Source organism: Giraffa tippelskirchi, chromosome 1 (assembly GCF_054371585.1).
Source record: "Giraffa tippelskirchi isolate mGirTip1 chromosome 1, T2T-mGirTip1v1.2.pri, whole genome shotgun sequence".
Classification (NCBI taxonomy): domain Eukaryota; kingdom Metazoa; phylum Chordata; class Mammalia; order Artiodactyla; family Giraffidae; genus Giraffa; species Giraffa tippelskirchi.
The window spans coordinates 101,846,179-101,870,195 of record NC_137275.1 but is presented as its reverse complement, the minus strand read 5'-3'; the positions used below and the strand labels follow the sequence as shown (position 1 = coordinate 101,870,195).

At 37.6% G+C, this 24,017-nt stretch overlaps 1 long non-coding RNA gene and 1 other non-coding gene across 3 annotated transcripts; both read right to left on the bottom strand.

Moving 5' to 3' along the window:
* Window positions 1–1,578: 1,578 nt before the first annotated feature.
* On the bottom strand, window positions 1,579–11,952 carry LOC145521355 (uncharacterized). 2 transcript variants are annotated; one of them, XR_014065335.1, is made up of 4 exons: window positions 11,909–11,952; window positions 8,499–8,659; window positions 3,495–7,171; window positions 1,579–1,856 (listed from the first exon to the last, which is right to left on the bottom strand). It is a non-coding gene; the product is annotated as an uncharacterized LOC145521355 (long non-coding RNA). The 2 variants fall into 2 exon arrangements; XR_014065336.1 differs by lacking the exon at window positions 8,499–8,659 and having other exon boundaries at window positions 11,753–11,913.
* On the bottom strand, window positions 8,805–8,877 carry TRNAW-CCA (transfer RNA tryptophan (anticodon CCA)). Its single transcript has one exon. It is a non-coding gene; the product is annotated as a tRNA-Trp (tRNA).
* Window positions 11,953–24,017: the final 12,065 nt, after the last annotated feature.

Here is a 24,017-nt window from a genome sequence, read left to right as displayed (position 1 = left end):
AATAGCAGAATCAATGAAGATGGGGAGTGTGAATAGAGAGGAACAGCACCACCCTGTGCTGGGGTTTCCTGAGGGTATTGGACTGATGCAACATTATTGACGTGGGCCATGTGGTGGACACTGTGATAAGCCACCCAGATTTCCACTTTAGGGCTGAAGGATTTACTTCCCTGGTTGCTAGGAGTGCTGTTGGCAGAAAGACCTCAGCTGTCATCTCTCTACAGAATACGCTTCTGCTGAGAAGTAACTCAGCCAAGGTCACACTCCAATAATGACTAATCTACATGGGATATAAAAAAATGTTGGCCTTCTCTGCTTATCTCAGGCCAACTCTGAAGGATCGTTTCAGCTTTACAACTTCCCAGAGAGTTGGTTAAGCCTCCACTGAGATTACATTGATGCTCAGCTTCTCCTTTTGTCTAGTTCTGATTTTTCTTTCCTCCTTTCACAGATACTGAACCTGAGCAATTCCTAATAACTGCCTCACACACTAAACTCTGCCTCAGCATTTTCTTCCTGGGGAAATCTGACATGTGACAGACACAAACAGGGTGTAGAGCAGTGGGGGCTTCTCCAGTCACAGCTGCAGGTGGTCCAGTGGTCCATAAGGATTGTTCTAGCAAGGAATAGTTTATTAGCTGCAGAGTTGGAGGGCAGTTCTTCCTAGAATGATTACACCATCAAGTAATATAATGAAAATTTGTATATATGTATGTGTAATATTCTTACAAACACCATGTTTTCCTTCCAAAAACTTCTGAGGATTTTGGAAATATATGGTAGGTTTATACTTTGCTTTATTTAGGGGCCAGTGGAGGAGACAAGGCTTTCTCTGTAGAAGACTGATATATGATATATGAAAATTTTTCCAGTTACTCCGTTTGTACTGATTTTTCTTGTTTCTAAAGATACAGTTTCTAATGTTATAATATCTAATGATATGATAGTATATCATCATGTTATATTGTATTTCTTTTGTTACTGATGAAATTAAACATTGCTTACCAGGTATTTATTGATATTTCTTTCCTCTTGAGAAGTTAAAGACCCAGACAAAGTGCTAGATATCCAACACCTGTTCACTCACTTAGTAAACATAACACCTTAGCTGATGTTCCTTTTTGTCCATTCATTAGGAGACTTTTTTACTCCTATTGTGTTATGATCTGGTGATGCAGAAATAAAAGTTGGTACATATCTTTTTCCTGAACACCTGAAAAACCCTATCCAACTTCGTATCACTCAAATGAGTCATGTAAAGATGGAAGTTCTCCTAGAGGTGAACTTCACCGTTTAAAAATGTTAAATGTTTCAAGGAACTGAGCCACAGAGAATGAGAAGACCCTGGCTGCTGGGACTGGTTGGGACTGGGCTGGTTTCTGGACTCTGATTTCTGGTCCTGTCCTCTCTCTGTCACGTCATTTCTTCTTTACACACACAGATGCCATCCAGAGACTGATTGGAGGGAAGTCTCTAGATTAAAATTAAAGCAACCTTCGTGAATAAAAAAGACAGGACTATCACAAAATAACTTGAAATTTGAGCACACAGAGCTTTAGAGCTAAAGGTCACGCTGACTTCACAGCACAAGTGGAATAAGTTTATTAGATGGGGAAATATACCTCTTGTTCAGGGTGACACAGATGAAAGATTTAAGCGGCCTTTAAAAAATATTGCTTTCCCAAACTCTCAGAAAACTTGTCAAATTCTCTAACTCTAGTAAACTATAGTTTAAAAAAGCAAATATTTTGCATATTATGAAGATGATAAGTCAACAAGTAAATGACATATAGTATATATTTATCTTTCAGCTGCTTGCTGTCCAGCATCCATTTCCAATCAACACCTTGATTTTCCTGGGAAAGATACAAATTTGTCTTATTCTAACTTTCAATTTTTCCACTGTAGTTCACAGAAAAAAAAATTACATCACAACCTATGAAACACATTTGTATTTATATAAAACTAATCAAGTTTCAACAAAAAATATTACTAATGGTAATGCACTCTGATGTTTTTATTTCTGTTCTATATTAGTCTATTTGAAAAAATTGCTTACAGTCCATTGTAATGAGTGTATGGTCCACAAATGAGATGTTATTTACAATTTGAAAAATACTAATCTAATTCAGTAGATTTGAGGGTGGTGGAATTGATCTCAGGAGTGGCCAGATTACTGCCAACAGAGATCCACTGAGGGATGGGTAAGTAACCCAGACAGAGCCAGTGAGATGGAAGGAAACTTCTGCTAAGACACAAGGATATGAATTTTATAAATTCAAAAGGACTTTACTACCATCAAGGTTGGAGAAGGAAATGGCAGCCCACTCCAGTATTCTTGCCTGGAGAATTTCATGGACAGAGGAGCCTGGAAGGCTACAGTCCATGGGGTCACAAAGAGTTGCACAGGACTAAGAGACTAACACACACCATCAACGTGGGATATACTATGGCCAGTCACTGTGTGGAGCTGAGGCTGATGCTTTTACTACAGAACCAGAGTGGAGACTTGGAGAGGAACTGATCCTGGGTGATAATCTTGGAGTCACTGTATCCAGTCACTTTATCAGTCATGTTTCTAGACAGTTCAGTTACATAAGCCAATAAATTCCTTATATTGTCAGGCAGTCTCACAGGGTGAAAATTTAAATTTGTAATTTATAATTTTATCTATTACTTTCCATATGATTATAAACAGACTTTTTTTTTTTTTTTTTAAAGATCTAAGTCACAGTTGGGGATTATTCATGAGAGGCAAGATTAAATGATCTGTTTCAGTTCATTGCTTGCCTCAGTGAATTCTGGATCAAAATGAATCTCACTGACATTGACAACTTAAGCTCCTGAGGAGGAACATATTCTCCAATGACTCATTCTTGGGAGAAATAAGAACTTTGCTCTGGGTACAGGGGTCATGTCTGTTAGGAATGTAGGTGATGTCACATTGGACATTCATTATAGACAGTTAAAGAAGATTAGTGTGTGCTTCTAAAGACTAATGGAAGTAATTGAGGGAACAAAGGGTATGGTCCTTCAGTTCTAGAAAGGGGAGTGGTTGATGGTGTAGAGGGATGCACACCAGTGCCATGAAAATATTTTTGAATGGATTACAGATCTGTAGGAAGCACCCTACCTAACAAGAGCTCAGTGACCCTGTAAGGCTTGGGACATTAGGAAGTTATAAAAAGAGAAGGGTGTATTGTTGTTTTGTGTGGCAGATGTAACTAAACCTAAATGTTGCTTTGTGTCCTGAGTTTGGTGGAACAAAGTTTAGACACATACTACATTGACTTGACTTCTACCAACACAGAAAAGTATAATTGAACTTGCTAATTTTGGTTGTGAAGTGAAAGTTACTCTTGAACTCTAAAAGTCATACTGAGAATGAAGATGGTGAGACATTGGATCCAGTGCTTACTAGTTCATAATCTCTGGTTAATTTGGGTCTTTAATAAACCACTCAGATATCTCTATGTATAAGGATGCATGCTTACCTTCCAGGGCCTTTCTGGGAAAGCAGCACAAGATATGGAAATTAGGCTTGAAGTGAGAAGTCCTGATTTTGCTTATTGTCTCTTTGGCTTCTTAGGTGGCTCGGTGGTAAAGAATCCTCCTGCCAATGCAGGAGATGTGAATTCGCTCCCTGGGTTGGGAAGATCCTCTGGAGAAGGAAATGGTAACCCATTCCAATATCTTGCCTGGAAAATACCATGGGCATAGGAGCCTGGCAGGCTACAGTCCAAGGGGTCACAAAAGAGTTGGATACGACTGTTTTGTGACATTTAGGGGCTCTTCATAATGTTCTTTGGAAATGAGGATAACACCAGTGCCTGTTAACGCTGATTTCATTGAGATCATTGTGTCCATTAGATGGAAAATGCAGGTAAAAATGCTTTGAAAACTGTAAAGAACTGTATAAATATAAGAAATTATCTACATTTGTAGGAAGAAACCTAACCCTGCTTTTCACAAATGCCCTGTCAGTATTAAAAAAAACAAAAAAACCAAATTGTTAATTATAGAAAGCCAGAAATTAAAGGCTCTCAGTTTTTGCAAGTTTAGTATCCTTGATTCTGATAATGAGTATGTTATGGTATTTTTATTTTTAGATAACTTTGTCATTAATCTTGGCAATTAATTACTAAAAGTGTTAGAGAGTAAAGCTCCATAAAGGGTTGGTAAAGTACAGCAGTGCTTTTGTCTATTATTCTGTTCTATTCAGCATACAAGCACATTACTTTAATCATCCTGTAATGTTAGAAAGGATTTTAGAGATCCCTAATCCAGTCTTAGCATTTTGCAGATCAAAAAACTAATGTCAGGGTAGTTGAGTGCATTGTTAAAAGATACAGAACTAGTTTATGAGAGAGCTGGAACTGATACATAGGTCTTTTTGTTCCTAATTTATTTTTCCTCAATGATTCATGTTGATTCTCAAGGAAAAAACAAAATCCTAGCTAGAGTAGTTTTAATTTTTAGGTTTCCAAAACCTAAATGCATATATTGTTTCTATTGTCAGAGAAATAGCTGAGTTATAGTGTGAAGTACTATGTATACCAGTTGTGAAAAAGCTAGTGATTGCAGGACTGGAGAGAAAAGAGTCCCATTCAATGACTACTGATCATAAAGTCACTTTCAGTCTCAGAATAAAATAATTAGAAAAATTATGTTATTACTCCTAACATTTTCTTTGCTCCGAAAGTTAGTGGTGATTTCCAAAGGTAGGGACTGATTATTGAAACCAACGGATTGTTTAGGAGTCCAAGAAGATCAATTAGACACTTATTCCTTCCTATATCCTGTGCAGTTAGAAACCCATCCCTCACTGGTTTTGGCAGGAGTCTGGAGATTTCTCATATGGGGAAATTGAACCAAGAGACCATAGGCCAGGGACAGCAGGAATAGCAGCTAGAGGTGCCATACCAAAAAGAGAAGCTTATTAAAAGCCCACATATTGAGTGGTGAGACCACCCAGACCTCTTGTGTCTTTTAGATTTGTATTTCTTGGCACAGTATTGCTGGTAGATTAAAGTTACTCAACAGATTTTTCCCTGGTGAAATGGCGTAGCTCCTCAGAAAAGATACATGATTACTTACCTCTGTGGCTATCTCAGCAAACTGGCTGGGTTCCACTAAACAAAATGCACCCACGCGTGTAAAACTTTGAATCTGCCGGCTCTTATCCCTTAAATATGAATAAATCAAATATAATAGCTAAACATTTGAGAGATGCCTCCAACATAAAATACTGAAACCAAAACCAAATCAACTGACAGTGAAACTCAGAGAAAATGCAGATAGTAGAAGAAAACTTCAAAGGATATAATACTTACTCGTAAAAAATGTTAAAACTCACAGGGATATTCAGAGCATACCATCTGAAACTATATGGCAATCAAAATAAACTCTATTATTAGGAAGATAAAGTCAAATTAACCTCCAGAAGGTAACCAAAATATAAAGAGATCTAAAATTGTAGGGAAAAGATAAGAAATTTAGAGAATGAATCCTAAGACATTAAAAAAATATATATGTATTAGGAGTGCCAGAAAAAGAAAGCAGAGGAAAAAGAGGGAGAGGAATTTACTTGGAGAAATACTGAAGAGCTGAAAAATATTTATTTTCACATGCAAAACTTTCACCATCCATACCATGCAGTTTCACAGGTTTGTTAACATTTTTCATTAATTTAACAAACCTGTATTGTGTGTCCACTGTGTGCCAGGTCCTCTACTAAGTCCAGGGGGAAAGTGGAAGACATATTAGTGGGAGCTTGCCCTTATAAAGTTTACCCTCCAGTGAGGCAAAGAGAGAGGACTAAATCACCCCACCAAGAATGTAAAGCTGTGATTGTGACTCATGATAGGAAGAAGTACATGGTACCAAGAAAGAGTATCCTTAGCAGCTTTGACCTAGTGAGAGAGCTCAGGAAAAGTTTTCAGAGGACACAGTGGTGGAGCTATAATATGAGGCTTCATCTAACTGCAGAGGCAGGACCAGCATGGGATGGTGGTCAGCCACAGAGGACGGACACTGCAGGTGTCTGCTGAGATAAGGGAGCAAGATAGTATAAGTGACTGAAAGAAATCTAGCGTGGATGAAGCAGGAAGAGGTGCATGGGGTAGGATGAGGCCAGGGATCAGAGGCCGTTGGGGGAGCTGGCTGAACAGAACTTTGTAGGCTGTGTTAGAGTTTGCCTTCTTCCTGTGGGTACACAATTGGCACTCATTGAATGTTGTAAGCAGGGGTGGAGATGGAGTTAAATTTGTTATTGTGAAGGTCGCTTCACCTGCAAGGTGGAGAATGGATTGGAGGAAGGCTAGAGGGAGATGTTAGGCAGATTTCACAGTTGCCAGGCAAAGGATGAGGGTGGTCTGGACAAGTGTGATAATGATGAGGATGAAGAGAAGAGGAAGTTCCTGAGAAATACTCGGTGAGTTAAATAAGCAGGCCTTTGTGATAACTTATATCAAGGGCTGATTCTTTGAACACTCTAAGTAAAATAACTTGCCTAGTGTGACCAAAAAAAAAAAAAAAGAGAGAGAGGGAAAAATAAATTCGAGCTTTCCTGGTGGCTCACATGGTAAAGAATCTGCCTGCAACCCAGGTTCAATCCCTGGGTTGGGAAGATCCCCTGCAGAAGGAAATGGCTACCCATTCCAGTATTCTAGGCTGGAGATATATAAATTTAGGACATTAGAATTGTCAAAGCATATATATGTACACGTAACAAAAGTATTTTAAAAGTTTACCAGTGAGTGCTAGGTATAATTCAATACAGCAAGTTTGAAAATCTAGATGAGGTCAATTTCCTAGGAAAATAAAGATTACCATTTTCTTTTCATGATTTATGACATCCTGAACCTGTAAGCTAGAAACAAAAGAGCCAGGCTCAGTGGTGACTCTTGTGAGATGAGTGGGAGGATTTGGGTACCGCTGGACAGTGTTCTAATCACAGCATCTGGAAGTGTTCTAATCTGCTCTTTAAAGTAACCTTGATAATCACTGCATGGCCCACTTTTTGCTCCCCATCCTGGGGAATAACAAGCTTGGCATTCTTCTGGGGAGTCACTGGACAGAGGAACTGTGATCTCTGTGGCATCTTCTCCAAATCCAGAGCTTTTGGAGACATGCTGTATTCTTCATGCACTTTTCTGATATTTCAGCAGGACTGTAGGGAAAGGGGAAATGATGTATGTTTTTTTTATCCTTTCTCATTGAACCAGAAGAAGAAATGTTTTAAAATATATCTTTAGAGTTTGAAATTCACTATTTTCATAATTTTTGAAAATTAGTATAATCTTTGAGTTAAATATTCAAAGAAAAATACTTTTCCTACTCTTATCTTTGTCTTAGTATTCTTATTTATGATGAAGCTTGTTTAGACATAAGGAACATTGATCACCTTTTCTTATTGGTATTCATTATTTCTGTGTAATTTGGAACTATAATTTGTGGAATATAGTTTAAAGAATTTAAGAGAAAACATTCCATAAAGTTGTGAGTGCCAAAGAAGTTTCTATGTCTCAGAATTTTTGGTTTCTCTGTTTTAAAAGATCTGACAGAAATGAACTCCTAGTAAAGCAGTATGAATAATTAAATTCCTCTTTATCCAAGGCATTTTGGAATAAAAAGCAACAATAACCATACAGCAAGTTAAATATTTTATAAGTTACAAATTTTGCAGTTGTACAAACCAATGCTGTGGTGTGCTAATTTGTCATTAATAGGCTAACAGAAGCATACTGTGAAAAAATGAGTTTAATGAATGTCTTCACACAGATATTCTTATAATCCTATAACCTTCACCTGCTTTCATAAATGGTGGTTTGGCTCAGCACAAAAAACCAGTGCTCAGCCTAGAAGGCAAGGAATTGAAATATTTAAAATACCTACACCATAGTGTAGATATTTTATATACTTATAATTCTACATATAAGTGATATCATACAAATTACAATACCAATTTTCTATTTGCATTGGAAAAAAACTATGTTATAAAGCATTCTGTATTTTCATATGTAGGCCCCAGAAACTTTTAAAAAATTTTCACTAAAATTTATTAGCATTCAAGTCATCTGGTTAAATGTTATTGTATCACTGCTATATTTAAAACAGATAACCCATAATGCCCCACTGCATAGCACATGGAACTCTGCTCAATGTTATGTGTCAGCCTGGAATGGAGGGGAGTTTGGCTGAGTCCTTTCACTGTTCATCTGAAACTCTTCATATCGCAACATTGTATGGGGGTTATACCCTAATACAAAATAAAATGTTTTTTAAAATGTTATTATATCAATACTATAGACATAAAAATATGTTTTTCAGATATGGAAATAATGTGTTTTTTGACATTTTAAAATTGAAGTATAATTGGTTTATAAGGGTTCAGGTATACAGCAAAGTGATTCAGTTATAGAGCCTCAGAAATTTTTATATGGATCCATTTTATTTTTCCCAAATATTCTCTTAACTTTCTTTTCCTAGGAAATTACCTGTGTGTCTCCAGAAGAGTTGTGCATGATCTTCAGTGTTCTTTTCTCTCCGTCACTAAGGAGCATTGGTTTTAGCTCCTAACCGTCTCTCAAATCACTCTACATCGCCCCCTCTGCTTTGTATCCATTCTAGGCCAAAACTCTATGGTTGGCTCTTAACACTGGTGAAAGTGAAAGAAAGTGAAGTTGCTCAGTCGTGTCCGACTCTTTGCGACCCCATGAACTGTAGCCTACCAGGCTCCTCCGTCCATGGGATTCTCCAGGCAAGAATACTGGAGTGGGTTGCCATTTCCTTCTCCAGGGAATCTTCCTGACCCAGGGATCGAACCTGGGTCTCCTGCATTGGAGGCAGACGCTTTAACCTCTGAGCCACCAGGGAAGTCCAATAGCCTCCCAAATGTTCTTGAATCCATTTTCCTCCTAACAAGCAAATCTTTAGTTAAAGTGACCTCTTTAAAATAAAAATATTATGATACTCCTAGCTTATCATTTCTTGATTTTCCATGCTCTTGAAATATAGTTCAAAATTCTTATCATGTTCTGTAAAAGCACAAATGACAGCTTATGGAAAAGCCTCTAAATGTTTCTTTCCTTCATGTGCTTATTATAGTTTATGATTGTATATTCATTTGCATAACTTTTCCCCTTGCTCCGTGTTCCTCATTTGTGATCATTTTGTCATTGATTTCACTTCTACATTTCTGTAAATTTCACAGTACATTGTTACTATTTTAATTTTAGAGAATTACTTAAAAATTTTGTATTGAATCAAAGATCCTTTAAATTATATATGCTTTACAATTTTTAAAAGTTTCACACAGGTGATTTCATATAATTCCATAATAACTCTTTTCTTTCGTCTACCCTTATATTTCCTCTCCCTCCTTCTCTCTCTCCACCCCACTGGTAACTGCTAGCTTGTTCTCTATGCTTGTGGGTCTGCTTATTTTGTGTTTTATTCACTAGTTTTTGTAGTTTTTTAGATTCCACATATAAGTGATATTATACAGTTTTTGTCTTTCTCTGTCTGACTTATTTCATTTAGCACATGCCAAGTTCATGCACGCTGCTGCAAATGATAAAATTTCAGTCTTTTTTTCCAGCTGAGTAATATTCCATCGTATATATATATACCATATCTTCTTTATCCATTCATATGTTGACAAAACTTAGGTTGTTCCCATACCTTGGCAATTGTAAATTATTTTTAAAGGAGACTTAAACATCAGATAAAAGTGGTTTTAAAAATTTACCCTCATTTATTTTTTACCACTTTGTAGCTCTTTATGTAAATAAAAATTTTAATGTTGTATCAAACCTGTTGCCTAAGAAATTAACTTGAGCAATTCTTATAGTGCAGGTCTCCTGATAATACATTTTATTCACTTTTGTTTCACTGAAAAGTCTTTATTTTGCTTTTATTTCTGTAAGATTTTTTTTTTGAGTTAAGATTTCTGTTTTGACAGTTTTTTTCTTTCAGTATTTCATTGTTGACTGGTTTTGCACTATTTTTGACAAGAAGTCTGCTGAATACTTTGTTTATTTGAGGTAACATTTCTTTATTATTTGGTTGCTTTCATGATTTTCTTTTTATATGTATTTAAAAAAACAGTTTCATTAGGCTGTTTCTAATTTAAATACACACACACACACACACACACATATATATATATATATTCAGCTTGGGTTTCTCTGAATTTCTTAGATCAGTGGTTTGTTTGCTGTGTTTCATTAATTTAAAAAAAATTTCTTTGCTATTATCTCTTCAAATATTCCTCCTGCCCCATTCTATGTATTTTGTCCTCCTAGAACCTAACGGTACATTTATTGAACTAACTGTTATTGTCCCACAACTCTTGAGTGTTTTGTTCTGTTTTGGTATTCTTTTTCTCTTTATGTTTGGATAAATTCCATTGACCTGCTGTTGGGAGCCGCGTTAGGCATTACCGACAAAATGGAGGCACAGCCCCAACCCCCTCTCCTCATCCCGCAGGCACGGGCCGGGATGAAGGAGTTAGGTCTTGTGATTCTGACTTGTCCTTTCCTTCCTTCGGTTGAGTTGTCTGGAAAGAATGTTAAGGTGCTTATTGTTCTTGCATGAGAAAGCACAAAGCGTTCTGCAGTTGCCCAGGAAATAATCCATAAAGTTACATTTGTTCAAGGACCTTTACGAAGAATGTTCCAGGATGAGCACATAGGCCGCAGCTTGAGGCCGTGGGAAAATTGTTATTGAGACCTGGTTGTGATGGAAATGTTTATGGCAAAAGAAGTTTGCTGAGTTTAGGGTTTAGGAATAATTAAGAATAGTTAGAAGCAAAAAGTTTAAGGTATGTTGTAGTGTTGGCATATTTTACTATAGCTTATAGAGACTAGGAATTTTAGAGATACTAATAGCTAGAAGCCTTTTTAGGAGATAATGAGCTTAAGTTACTAGGGGATAGCAGGATTTAGAAAGATAAGAAATAAACTGAGGAATGTGGTATACAGCCCAGAGACAAACTTGAGTTACAATGTAATCACAAGGACACATAAGAGGGAACTCTGAAGGACAACAATGATTTATGGAGACAGTAAATCTGGGTGAGGGGAAACTGAAGATGTCAAACCTCTGACCTAATGCTTTTGTAAAAGTATAAAAGAAAACCTGATGCTTAAAATAAACATGGAGTTCCACACTTTGAGTCAGAGGCTGCATCATTCTCTGCCAACACCGCTCATCCCTTCAGGGCGATTCCCTGGCTGCTGGAGCTGGACTCCAGCAACCTGCCTTTAATTTTATTGATTCTTTCCTTAGCCTTGTCCAATCTGATTAGAAAGTCATCCAGAGAATTCATTTGTTAATATCATGTTTTTATTTCTAGCATTTCCATTTGACATTGTTTCCATTTTCTGCTAAATTTTCCTGTTTATTTTATGGGAATTTTGTCATCTTTACCATTACTTTACATTTTTATATAATAAGCATAGTTATTTTAAAGACTATTAGTTCTAACATCTTGGTCATCTCTGAATCCTTTTCTGTTAAACATTTTCTCTCTTGATTGTTTTATTTCCCTCCCCTTTTTTTTGGGTATGTATTATAATAAATAACATTTCTTCTTGAAATGGTCATCCCTTCCTCTCCTCTCTGGTCATTTCTTTTGAAGACTGGACCCATCAGTCAGTAATTAAACTGGGTTTTGGTTTTACTGTTGCTATAATCAAATTTAGTGCTCTACAGACTTCAGATTCTTCCAGGAATGAACCACTACTACCTTGTGTTAAGCGTTGGATTTGGGATACTGGCTGGGTTTTCCATGTTTCTGGTCCACTCCTCATGGTGAGAAGACCTGCACACATGTGCTACAGTGAGCTTTCTCTCCATCCTCTTGCCAGCCTCCGATAAGAGACTCTTGTTGCTTGTTACTCACCTATCCTGGTCCAGCTCCAGTCTTCAGCAGATCCTATGTACTTTGGATTCTGGAATAGAATTTCTCAGCATTTCTTTCCCTGCCTCACATGAGAGCCAAATTCTTCATTCTCTCCGTGTGTGTATTTGTGCATGTGTGTGTGCCGTGCACATACCTGGAGTTGGATGGTCTTGGGTGGGAGAGGGTTTCCTTCTTGCCGCCCCAATGTTAGCAGATTTCAGCTTTCTATCACTCTATGACCCTAAGCATGACCAAGTGTCCTACCCGCCTCCTGGGACAAATAGCTGTTCTTTCTGCCCTCCCCCCTGAGGCATTTTGTCTTTGCCGGGACCCTGGGGATGGATGGTTTATAACTTGTCTCCCAGTTGCTTAAGGCTTTTGCTTTGTGTGAGAGAAAGCTTTAGAGATGGGGTTGGGTTTGTACCTCTCTGTCACTGAGGAGTCTCTTGCAGTCTCCTCCCTGCCTATCTTTTTCACAGCACCTGGTGGAGGCCTGGACAAAGAGCTCATGTGAAAGACTGAACTCTCCTTGTTTGTATTAAAATTTAAACATATTTAAAGACCTTAAATATGAAGGTCTTTCTTCATATCCACTTTGATGCTACTTACCTCTCCAAGTGTACTGTGCCAATGGTCCATGTCACTTCTCTCTCCTTGAAAGTGCAAGGGGAATAGATTTTCCCCTTCTTGACTTCAAAATCCCATTTTGTGTTAAGGTAGATTATAAATTGGACACAGATAGATTTTAAGGAAACACTATTAACCCAAAGTCTTTCTGTAATAGTATATTTTTAAAAAAATATGTTTAATGAGAAAATGAGTCAGATGATAGTTTAGTACTCTTTTATATTCAAAACATACTAGTAGTTTTTTGTAACCTTGGAAGTTATGAAAAACTATTAGATAGTTTTGGTCTTTCAGAATTAACTAAGGAGTAGCCTTCAGTAGAAGTTTTAAAATTTCTATGTACTGTTAAGAAGCCTCTGCAAATAAGAATTTTCCAACTCTGTTCCTTAATGTGCTTAAAAAATCCTTTAGAATTCAGATCATAAAGTAAAGAAAGTTCAACCATCTGTACTGTCTGTATTTTCTCTTTAAAACAACACCAATAAACAACTGTGATCATTTGTTTAGGATTTATAAAGTGTCAGGAACTCCACTGGATGCTTTGTTTTCATTAACTCAATAGTTTTGAGTGGGAGATGATATTTAATCTCTTTATAGATGAGGAAATAGCTGTGACCCAACCAATGTTCTGTAACCACTGAGCTGTCTGATCCTGGAGTACTTAAGCATAACAGTGAAGCTTTTTACAGGTTAATAATTTTGTGAAGATTTTGTTTATTTATTTATTTAGATTCATAAACAAAGGAAAATTTTATCCTTTGATCAGAGAATGGAAAGGTGTGAGCTCACACTCTAGAGCACGTGTGCTCTGTGAGGGGTTTAGTTTTTCTAAACGAAGCAGAGACACCATGGGAATTCAAATATAAATAGCACTATTTTCTTTGTGTTATCTCATAAAAAATCAAATGAAATGTATTTTCCCTGTACTCTGATATTCTACGTTAGTGATATTTTTTGTTTTACATTTTACTTAAAATCTTTCTTAGAACTGAGAGTTTCTTCTAGGTGTACTAGTAGTAATCTTAGTGTATATTGCTAAATATTGGAGAAGGAAATGGCACCCCACTCCAGTATTCATGCCTGGAGAATCCCGTGGACAGAGGAGCCTGGTGGGCTGCCGTCTATGGGGTTGCACAGAGTAGGACACGACTGAAGCGACTTAGCAGCAGCAGCAACATTGCTGAATATAGTTTGGGGCAAATAGAAGAAATAATCATTCTTACTGACTGGATATTGGATGACATTAAGGAATAAATAATAAATTATTTTTGGTGTGATAATGGTGCTGTGGTTATGTTTTAAAAAATTCTTAGCTTTAAGCATTCATACATTTTAAAAGGAAGTAATATCATTCAGGGATTTGGTTTAAAATAAAATTGGTAGAGTTAGTGGATGAGAATATAGATAAAAATGATTGCCATGAACTGATAATTTTTAAACATGGTGAGGGGAGGATGGAGGTATTATTTTATTTGAAATTTTCCATAATAACAAACAAAAAAAGAAGAAATAGTCACATGAATGGACATCACTATAATATAACAATATTGCAATTTAGTTCAAGGAACTATGATAGGCTTGTCTACCTAGTGTGTTCCAGACAATGGCAATACAAGGTTGATTAAGAGACACATTTCTTGCCATGCAAATTATACACTACTAAGAGGGAAATCCGGAGAAGGCAGTGGCACCCCACTCCAGTACTCTTGCCTGGAAAATCCCATGGACGGAGGAGCCTGGTAGGCTACAGTCCATGGGGTCACTAAGAGTCGGACACGACTGAGCGACTTCACTCTCACTTTTCCCTTTCATGCACTGGAGAAGGAAATGGCAACCCACTCCAGTATTCTTGCCTGGAGAATCCCAGGGACGGCGGAGCCTGGTGGGCTGCCGTCTATGGGGTCGCACAGAGTCGGACACGACTGAAGTGACTTAGCAGCAGCAGCAGCAGCAAGAGGGAAGTCAGATTGATTATATTCTTTGCAGCTGAAGATGAATAAGCTCTATACAGTCAGCAAAAACAAGACCTGGAGCTGAGTGTGGCTCAGATCTTGAGCTCCTTATTGCAAAATTCCATCTTAAATTTCAGAAAGTAGGGAAAACCACTAGACCATTCAGGTATGACCTAAATCAAATCCCTTATGTTTATACAGTGGAGGTGGCTAATGGATTAAAGGGGTTAGTCTGGAAGACAGAGTGCCTGAAGAACTACGGATGGAGGTTCATAACGTTATACAGAAGGCAGTGACCAAAACCACTCCAAAGAAAAAGAAATGCAAGAAGGCAAAGTGGTTGTCTGAAGAGGACTTACAAATAGCTGAGAAAAGAAGAGAAGCAAAAGGCAAAGGAGAAAGGGAAAGATATACCCCACTGAATGTAGAGTTCCAAAGAATAGTAAGGAGAGATAAGAAAGCCTTCTTAATTGAACAATGCAAAGAAATAGAGGAAAACAATAGAATGGGAAAGACTAGAGATCTCTTCAACATAATTAGAGATACAAGGGATCATTTCATGCAAAGATGGGCTCAATAAAGGACACAAACGGTATGGGCCTAACAGAAGCAGAGACCCCGCTGCTGTGTCAATCATAAGAAAATGTGGAAAATTCTTAAAGAGATGGAAATAGCAGACCACCTTACTTGTCTCCTGAGATACCTGTACGCAGGTCAATTAGAACCAGACTGGAACCACGGTTCCAGAATGGAACCACGGACTGGTTCAAAACTGGGAAAGGAATACGACAAGGTTGTATATTGTCAGTCTGTTTATTTAACTTATATGCAGAGTACATCATGCTAAATGTCAGACTGGATGATTCACAAACAAGAATCAAGATTGCCAGGAGAAACATCAACAACCTCAGATATTCAGATAATACTACTCTAATGGCAGAAAGGGAAGAGGAACTAGAGAGCCTCTTGATGAGTGTGTAAGAGGAGAATGAACAGGGCTGGCTTAAAACTCAAAAAGCTAAGATCATGGTATCTAGTCCCATCACTTCATGGAAAATAGAAGGGAAAAAAGTGGAAGCAGTGACAGATTTTATTTTCCTGTGCTCCTAAATCACTGTGAATGGTGACTGCAGCCTTGAAATTAAAAGACACTTGTCCTTGAAAGAAGAACTATGACAAACCTAAACAGCGTATTAAAAAGCAGAGAGATAATTTTGCCAACAAAGGTCCATATAGTCAAAGCTGTGGTTTTTCCAGTAGTCATGTATGGATGTGAGAGTTGGACCATAAAGAAGGTTGAGCACCAAAGAATTGATGCTTTTGAACTGTGGTTCTGGAGAAGACTCTTGAGAGTCCCTTGGACAGCAAGGAGATCAAACCATTCAATCCTGAAAGAAATTAATCCTGAATATTCATTGGAAGGACTAATGCTAAAGCTGAAGCTCCAATACTTTGGCCACCTGATGTGAAGAACTGACTCATTGGAAAAGACCCTGATGCTGGAATGATTGAGGGCAGGAGGAGAAGGGGGTGACAGAAGATGAGATGGTTGGATGACATCACTGACTCAATGTACATGAGTTTGAGCAAATTCAGGAGATAATAAAGGACAAGGAAGCCTGGTGTGCTGCAGTCTATGGGGTCACAAAGAGTTGGGCATGACTGAGCAACTGAACAAAGAAAGAAATAATAAATTATATTTCAGTACAATATAGTGTGGTTTATTATTTTTAAAAGTAACAGACTGCTAAAGGATTAAAACAATCCCAGACAAAATGTGTTCTCAGAAATCCTATAAAGGGATGATTTTTGTTGTCTTGTAGTTTAAAAGAATATTTGATTACAAAAGAAAAATTTTCATGTACATTTTTAAGTAAGAACAAGCACTTCTAGTTTTTTAATTAAAAATTCATTTTAATTAAAATGTTTAAAATCAACATACCAAAATGAGAAAGTTATCTAAATTTAGTTAGAATATGTTTTTCTTTAAAATTTATTTTGAGATTTCAAATAGCATGCATTTAACCTGTATTTCTTATAATAAAATTATACATTTATAAATATTAATATAATTTTATATACAATGAGTTATTTAGTGATATATTTATGCTATAAGGACTCCCTGGTGGCTTAGCAGTTGAGAACCCACCTGCCAATGCAGGAGAGGCAGGAGACTCGAGTTTAACCCCTGGGTAGGGAAGATCCCCTGTAGAAGGGAATCATCAACCCACTCCAGTATTCTTGCCTGGAGAATTCCATCAACAGAGGAGCCTGGTGGGCTACAGTCTAATGGGGTCCCAAAGAACTACTGAGCACATTATGCTATAAAGAAAAAAACAGTGTAAATTCACTTTAGAGGACTTGTAAATTTTTTATGCTTTTGGGAGAGGGGACAAAAAGCCACAAGATATGGCAAAAAAGTATTAAAGTAAAATCTATAATCTCATGGGAGTGGGTGGTAGTAGGTTTTCTACACAGATTGGAATTTTATTGGATTAAGTTTTTAATTCTTGCTGTCTAAAGGAGCCTAGAAAGAAACTTTGTTCTCTCTGAGTTGAAAGGTTACACATAATCAAGTCAGATTTTAAAAAGGGAGAAACAATGCTTATTTTTTGTGTGGAAACTTTTTAATCCTTAAGCAAGAGATGAATGAATTTAGTATATAATATAAAGATTGCCAGAATAAATTTATCATTGTTATACACATGTCAATTTATTAATGCTGCAAATATTTTAAGCAGCAAGTAACAGGAAATAGTGGTCTTTATTTTAAAAAAACTGGAGAAGGCAATGGCACCCCACTCCAGTACTCTTGCCTGGAAAATCCCATGGACGGAGGAGCCTGGTATGCTGCAGTCCTTGGGGTCGCTACGAGTCGGACATGACTGAGCGGCTTCACTTTCCATTTTCACTTTCATGCATTGGAGAAGGAAATGGCAACCCACTCCAGTGTTCTTGCCTGGAGAACCCCAGGGATGGGGGAGCCTGGTGAGCTGCCATCTATGGGGTCGCACAGAGTCGGACACGACTGAAGCGACTTACCAGCATTTAAAAAAAACAATGAAAATTCTAACATCATACCCATTTTATCTGTACCTGTAACATCTTTCCATTTATTAAATATACTTTTTTGTAGTATATTTGTGATATGAAGTAGTTTACTGGAGAATTTATTGCTCTATTTACATAACTCATTTAACATTTCTGCAGGCATATCAGTTTTACTATTTACCCTACCTGTGTACTTCACTTAAGTTTATTTTCATATTCTATTTGTTTTTTTTTAAATTAATTTATTTATTGTCATTGGAGGCTAATTACTTTACAATATTGTAGTGGTTTTGCCATACATTCACATGGATCAGCCATGGGTATACATGTGTTCCCCATCCTGAACACCCCTCCCACCTCCCTCCCCATCCCATCCCTCTGGGTCATCCCATTGCCCTGGCCCTGAGCATTTGTCTCATGCTTCGAACCTGGACTGGCGATCTATTTCACATATGGTAATATACATGTTTCAATGCTATTCTCTCAAATCATCCCACTCTTGCCTTCTCCCATAGAATCCAAAAGTCTGTTCTTTACATCTGGTCTCTTTTGCTGTCTTGCAAATAGGGTTATCATTACCATCTTTCTAAATTCCATGTATATGCATTAAAATACTGTATTGGTGTTTTTCTTTCTGACTTACTTCACTCTGTATAATAGGCTCCGGTTTCATCCACCTCATTAGAACTGATTCAAATGTATTCTTTTCAATAGCTGAGTAATATTCCATTGTGTATATGTACCACAGCTTTATTATCCATTCATCTGCTGATGGACATCTAGGTTGCTTCCATGTCCTGGCTATTATAAACAGTGCTGCGATGAACATTGGGGTACACGTGTTTCTTTCAATTCTGGTTTCCTCGGTGTGTATGCCCAGCAGTGGGATTGCTGGGTTGTATGGCAGTTCTATTTCCAGTCTTTTAAGGAATCGCCACACTGTTCTCCATAGTGGCTGTACTAGTTTGCATTCCCACCAACAGTGTAAGAGGGTTCCCTTTTCTCCACACTCTCTCCAGCATTTATTGTTTGTAGACTTTTTGATAGCAGCCGTTCTGCCAGTGTGAGATGGTACCTCATTGTGGTTTTGATTTGCATTTCTCTGATAATGAGTGATGTTGAGCATCTTTTCAGGTGTTTGTTAGCCATCTGTATGTTTTCTTTGGAGAAATGTCTGTTTAGTTCTTTGGCCCATTTTTTGATTGGGTCGTTTATTTTTCTGGAATTGAGCTGCAGGAGTTGCTTGTATATTTTTGAGATTAATTGTTTGTCCGTTGCTTCATTTGCTATTATTTTATCCCATTCTGAAGGCTGTCTTTTCACCTTACTTATAGTTTCCTTTGCTGTGCAAAAGCTTTTAAGTTTAATTAGGTCCCATTTGTTTATTTTTGCTTTTATTTCCATTACTTTGGGAGGTGGGTCATAGAGGATCCTGCTGTGATTTATGTCAGAGTGTTCTGCCAATGTTTTCCTCTAGGAGGTTTATAGTTTCTGGTCTTACATTTAGGTCTTTAATCCATTTTAATTTTATTTTTGTGTATGGTGTTAGAAAGTGTTCTAGTTTCAGTCTTTCACAAGTGGTTGACCAGTTTTCCCAGCACCACTTGTTAAAGAGATTGTTTTTCTCCATTGTATATTCTTGCCTCCTTTGTCAAAGATAAGGTGTCCATAGGTGTGTGGATTGATCTCTGGGCTTTCTATTTTCAACATCCATTTGTGATTAAAAAAACCCTCCAGAAAGTAGGCATAGAAGGAACATACTTCAACATAATAAAAGCCATATATGATAAACCTACAGCAAACATTATCCTCAATGGTGAAAAATTGAAAGCATTTCCCCTAAAGTCAGGGACAAGACAAGGGTGCCCACTCTCACCACTTATATTCAACATAGTTTTGGAAGTTTTAGCCATAGCAGTCAGAGAAGAAAAAAAAATAAAGTTTTCCAGATTGGAAAAGAAGAAATAAAACTCTCACTGTTTACAGATGGCATGATCCTCTACATAGAAAACCCTAAAGACACCACCAGAAAATTACTAGAGCTAATCAATAATATAGTAAAGTTGCAGGATATAAAATTAACACACAGAAATCCCTTGCATTCCTATACACTAACAATGAGAAAACAGAAAGAGAAATTAAGGAAACAATTCCATTCACCATTGCAACGAAAAGAATAAAATACTTAGGAATAAATCTGCCTAAGGAAACAAAAGATCTATATATAGAAAACTATAAAACACTGATGAAAGAAATCAAAGATGACAGAAATAGATGGAAAAATATACCATGTTCATGGATCGGAAGAATCAATATAGTGAAAATGAGTATACTACCCAAAGCAATCTATAGATTCAATGCAATCCCTATCAAGCTACCAATGGTATTTTTCAGAGAACCAGAACAAATAATTTCATAATTTGTATGGAAATACAGAAAACCTTGAATAGCCAAAGCAATCTTGAGAAAGAAGAATGGAACTGGAGGAATCAACCTGCCTGACTTCAGGCTATACTACAAAGCTACAGTCATAAGGACAATATGGTACTGGCACAAAGACAGAAATATAGATCAATGGAACATAGTCTATTTGTTTTAACAATACTAGAATAGAAATTTGAAAAATACCACTACTTTTACTTTTCTAAATAAAAGAAACCGTATTACACTGTTTGGACATAAATGTTAACTTTAAAAGGAGTTGATTGTGTCATTTTGTCCTATATCTCATGAAGTGTTTTAGACTAGCCAGACAAGCATTTTTGCAAAACAGTGTATTTTTGCCTTTTTATTAATGGTATTTAGTTTGCATAATATTCTGTCACTTGAATGTTATTGGGTTTTTTTTTCTTAAAGAATAATATGGAAAGTGTCTTGTGTTAGAGTTTGCACAGTCATTCCACTTACCATGTAATTTATATGAAAAAAAAATCAGCTTTCCAAATATATTTTTAAAACTGTGATACCATTCCCAACCCTTTGCAACTCATTTTTCTTGTAATTAAAAAAAAATTTTTTAGCTCAATTCAGTTCAGTTCAGTCGCTCAGTCATGTCCGACTCTTTGCGACCCCATGAATTGCAGCACGCCAGGCCTCCCTGTCCATCACCAACTCCTGGAGTCTACCCAAACCCATGTTCATCGAGTCGGTGATGCCATCCAACCATCTCATCCTCTGTCATCCCCTTCTCCTCCCGCCCCCAATCCTACCCAGCATTAGGGTCTTTTCCAATGAGTCAACCCTTCGCATGAGGTGGCCAAAGTATTGCAGTTTCAGCTTCAACATCAGACCTTCCAATGAACACCCAGGATTGATCTCTTTTAGGATGGATTGATTGGATCTCCTTGCAGTCCAAGACACTCTCAAGAGTCTTCTCCAACACCACAGCTCAAAAGCATCAATTCTGCGGTGCTCAGCTTTCTTCACCGTCCAACTCTCACATCCATACATGACCACTGGAAAAACCATAGCCTTGACTAGATGGACTTTTGTTGGCAAAGTAATGTCTCTGCTTTTAAATATGCTACCTAGGTTGGCCATAACCTTCCTTCCAAGGAGTAAGCATCTTTTAATTTCATGGCTGCAATCACCATCAGCAGTGATTCTGGAGCCCCCAAAAATAAAGTCTGACATTGTTTCCACTGTTTCCCCATCTATTTCCCATGGAGTGATGGGACCAGATGCCATGATCTTAGTTTTCTGAACGTTGAGCTTTAAGCCAACTTTTTCACTCTCCTCCTTCACCTTCATCAAGAGGCTCTTTAGTTCTTCTTCACTCTCTGCCATAAGGGTGGTGTCATCCGCATATCTGAGGTTATTGATATTTCTCCCGGCAATCTTGATTCCAGCTTGTGTTTCTTCCAGCCCAGCGTTTCTCATGATGTACTCTGCATATAAGTTAAATAAGCAGGGTGACAATATACAGCCTTGACATACTCCTTTTCCTATTTGGAACCAGTCTGTTGTTCCATGTCCAGTTCTAACTGTTGCTTCCTGAGCTGCATACAGGTTTCTCAAGAGACAGGTCAGATGGTCTGGTATTCCCATCTCTTTAAGAATTTTCCACAGTTTATTGTGATCCACACAGTCAAAGGCTTTGGCATAGTCAATAAAGCAGAAATAGATGTTTTTTCTGGAACTCTCTTGCTTTTTCAATGATCCAGTGGATATTGGCAATTTGATCTCTGGTTCCTCTGCCTTTCCTAAAACCAGCTTGAACATCTGGAAGTTCACAGTTCACGTATTGCTGAAGCCTGGCTTGGAGAATTTTGAGCATTACTTTACTAGCATGTGAGATGAGTGCAATTGTGCGGTAGTTTGAGCATTCTTTGGCATTGCCTTTCTTTGGGATTGGAATGAAAACTGACCTTTTCCAGTCCTGTGGCCACTGCTGAGTTTTCCAAATTTGCTGGCATATAGAGTGCAGCACTTTCACAGCATCAACTTTGAGGATTTGAAATAGCTCAACTGGAATTCCATCACCTCCACTAGCTTTGTTCGTAGTGATGCTTTTCAAGGCCCACTTGACTTCACATTCCAGGATGTCTGGCTCTAGGTGAGTGATCACACCATCATGATTATCTGGGTCGTGAAGATCTTTTTTGTACAGTTCTTCTGTGTATTCTTGCCATCTCTTCTTAATATCTTCTGCTTCTGTTAGGTCCATACCATTTCTGTCCTTTATCGAGCCTATCTTTGCATGAAATGTTCCTTTGGTATCTCCAATTTTCTTGAAGAGATCTCTAGTCTTTCCCAATCTGTTGTTTTCCTCTATTTCTTTGCACTGATCGCTGAGGAAGGCTTTCTTATCTCTCCTTGCTATTCTTTGGAACTCTGCATTCAGATGGGAATATCTTTCCTTTTCTCCTTTGCTTTTTGCTTCTCTTCTCTTCCCAGCTATCTGTAAGGCCTCCTCAGACAGCCATTTTGCTTTCTTGCATTCCTTTTCCATGGGGATTTTCTTGATCCCTGTCTCCTGTACAATGTCATGAACCTCTGTCCATAGTTCGTCAGGCACTCTGTCTATCAGGTCTAGTCCCTTAAATCTATTTGTCACTTCCACTGTATACTCATAAGGGATTTGATCTAGGTCATACCTGAATGGTCTAGTCGTTTTCCCTACTTTATTCAATTTAAGTCTGAATTTGGCAATAAGCATTTCATGATCTGAGCCACAGTCTGCTCCTGGTCTTGTTTTTGCTGACTGTATAGCTCAATTACTTGGCACTATTTTTAATGAAAGAATTTGCAGGATGTTTGTTGCCATGTTGTTTTATGCCCCAAATTGAACAATTTGTTTCAGCTTTGGAAAAGCTCACATTTTTCTGTCTCTAAAGGTAGGTAGGAAAGTCATACCACAACTTGCTACCCATTGATTGTAACTCTGTCTAGCACACATTTATTTTATTTATTAAGATGATCTCTTACTGACGCAGAGTCTAAAAATTTATTTTGTATTTGCAGAGTTGTTTCCTCTTTTTCACTTTCTATATTATATATTAACTAGAAAATAATACATATCAAATATAGTAGTCATTCATTCACTCAATAAATGTTTTTGCATGAGTACTCTATGCAGGGCATATTTCTGAATACTGGAAATACAACTGTGAACAAACAGGTAAAATTCTCGGCCCCTCAAGGGGCCTACCTTCCAGTGGAGTTGGAGATAGTATGTAAAGGAGTGAAGCAGATCATGTGTCATGTGGTCACTGCCATAGCCTATTTGGCTGCTATAAAAAAATGCCACACAGTGGGTGGCTTATAAGATTTTGCTGGTCACAGTTGTGGAGGTTGGAAAGTCCAAGATCAAGGTACCAGCATGGATGACCTCTGGGCACAATTGACCTCTGACCCCCTTCCTGGTTGTGTTGTCAGCGAGCACCTTCTTGCTGTGTCCTCGCATGATGTAAGGGGCTGGGATCTCCCTGGAACCTCTTTTATAAGCACTAATCCCATTTATGAGGGTATCAACCTTGTGACCTAAGGACCTCCCAAAGGCCCACCTTCTGGTACTTTACACAGGGCCCTAGAATTTTCAATATATGAATTTTGCAGGGACACAAATATCAGATCCTAGCAGTCCCAAATGCTGTGAGAAACAAGAAAAGATAAAGAAAGGAGATAATGAGAGTAGGGGCTGGAAACTGGAAACTGCAGTTTAAACTTGCTTAGCAGAAAGTAAACTGACTGTCACAGACATGATCCCATGCAACTGTGTCATTTTGTTCATCAATTCCAATAGTGTATATCATGAAGGAAAAACACCATTTTATATATGACCATGTTTTAAATGGAATTAACTATAAAAACAAGGACTACTGATAAAAACCCTGTCCCCTTAGATGCTTAGAGTAGATCTGGGTCATTTGCAATTTGATAAAAAAGTAAATATGTAAAGTTTTCTCATAAGCAGAAGGATAGGCTGTGCTTTAATGGCCTAAAGCTGTGAAAAGAGCCCAATGGTGCTTCAATTAGTT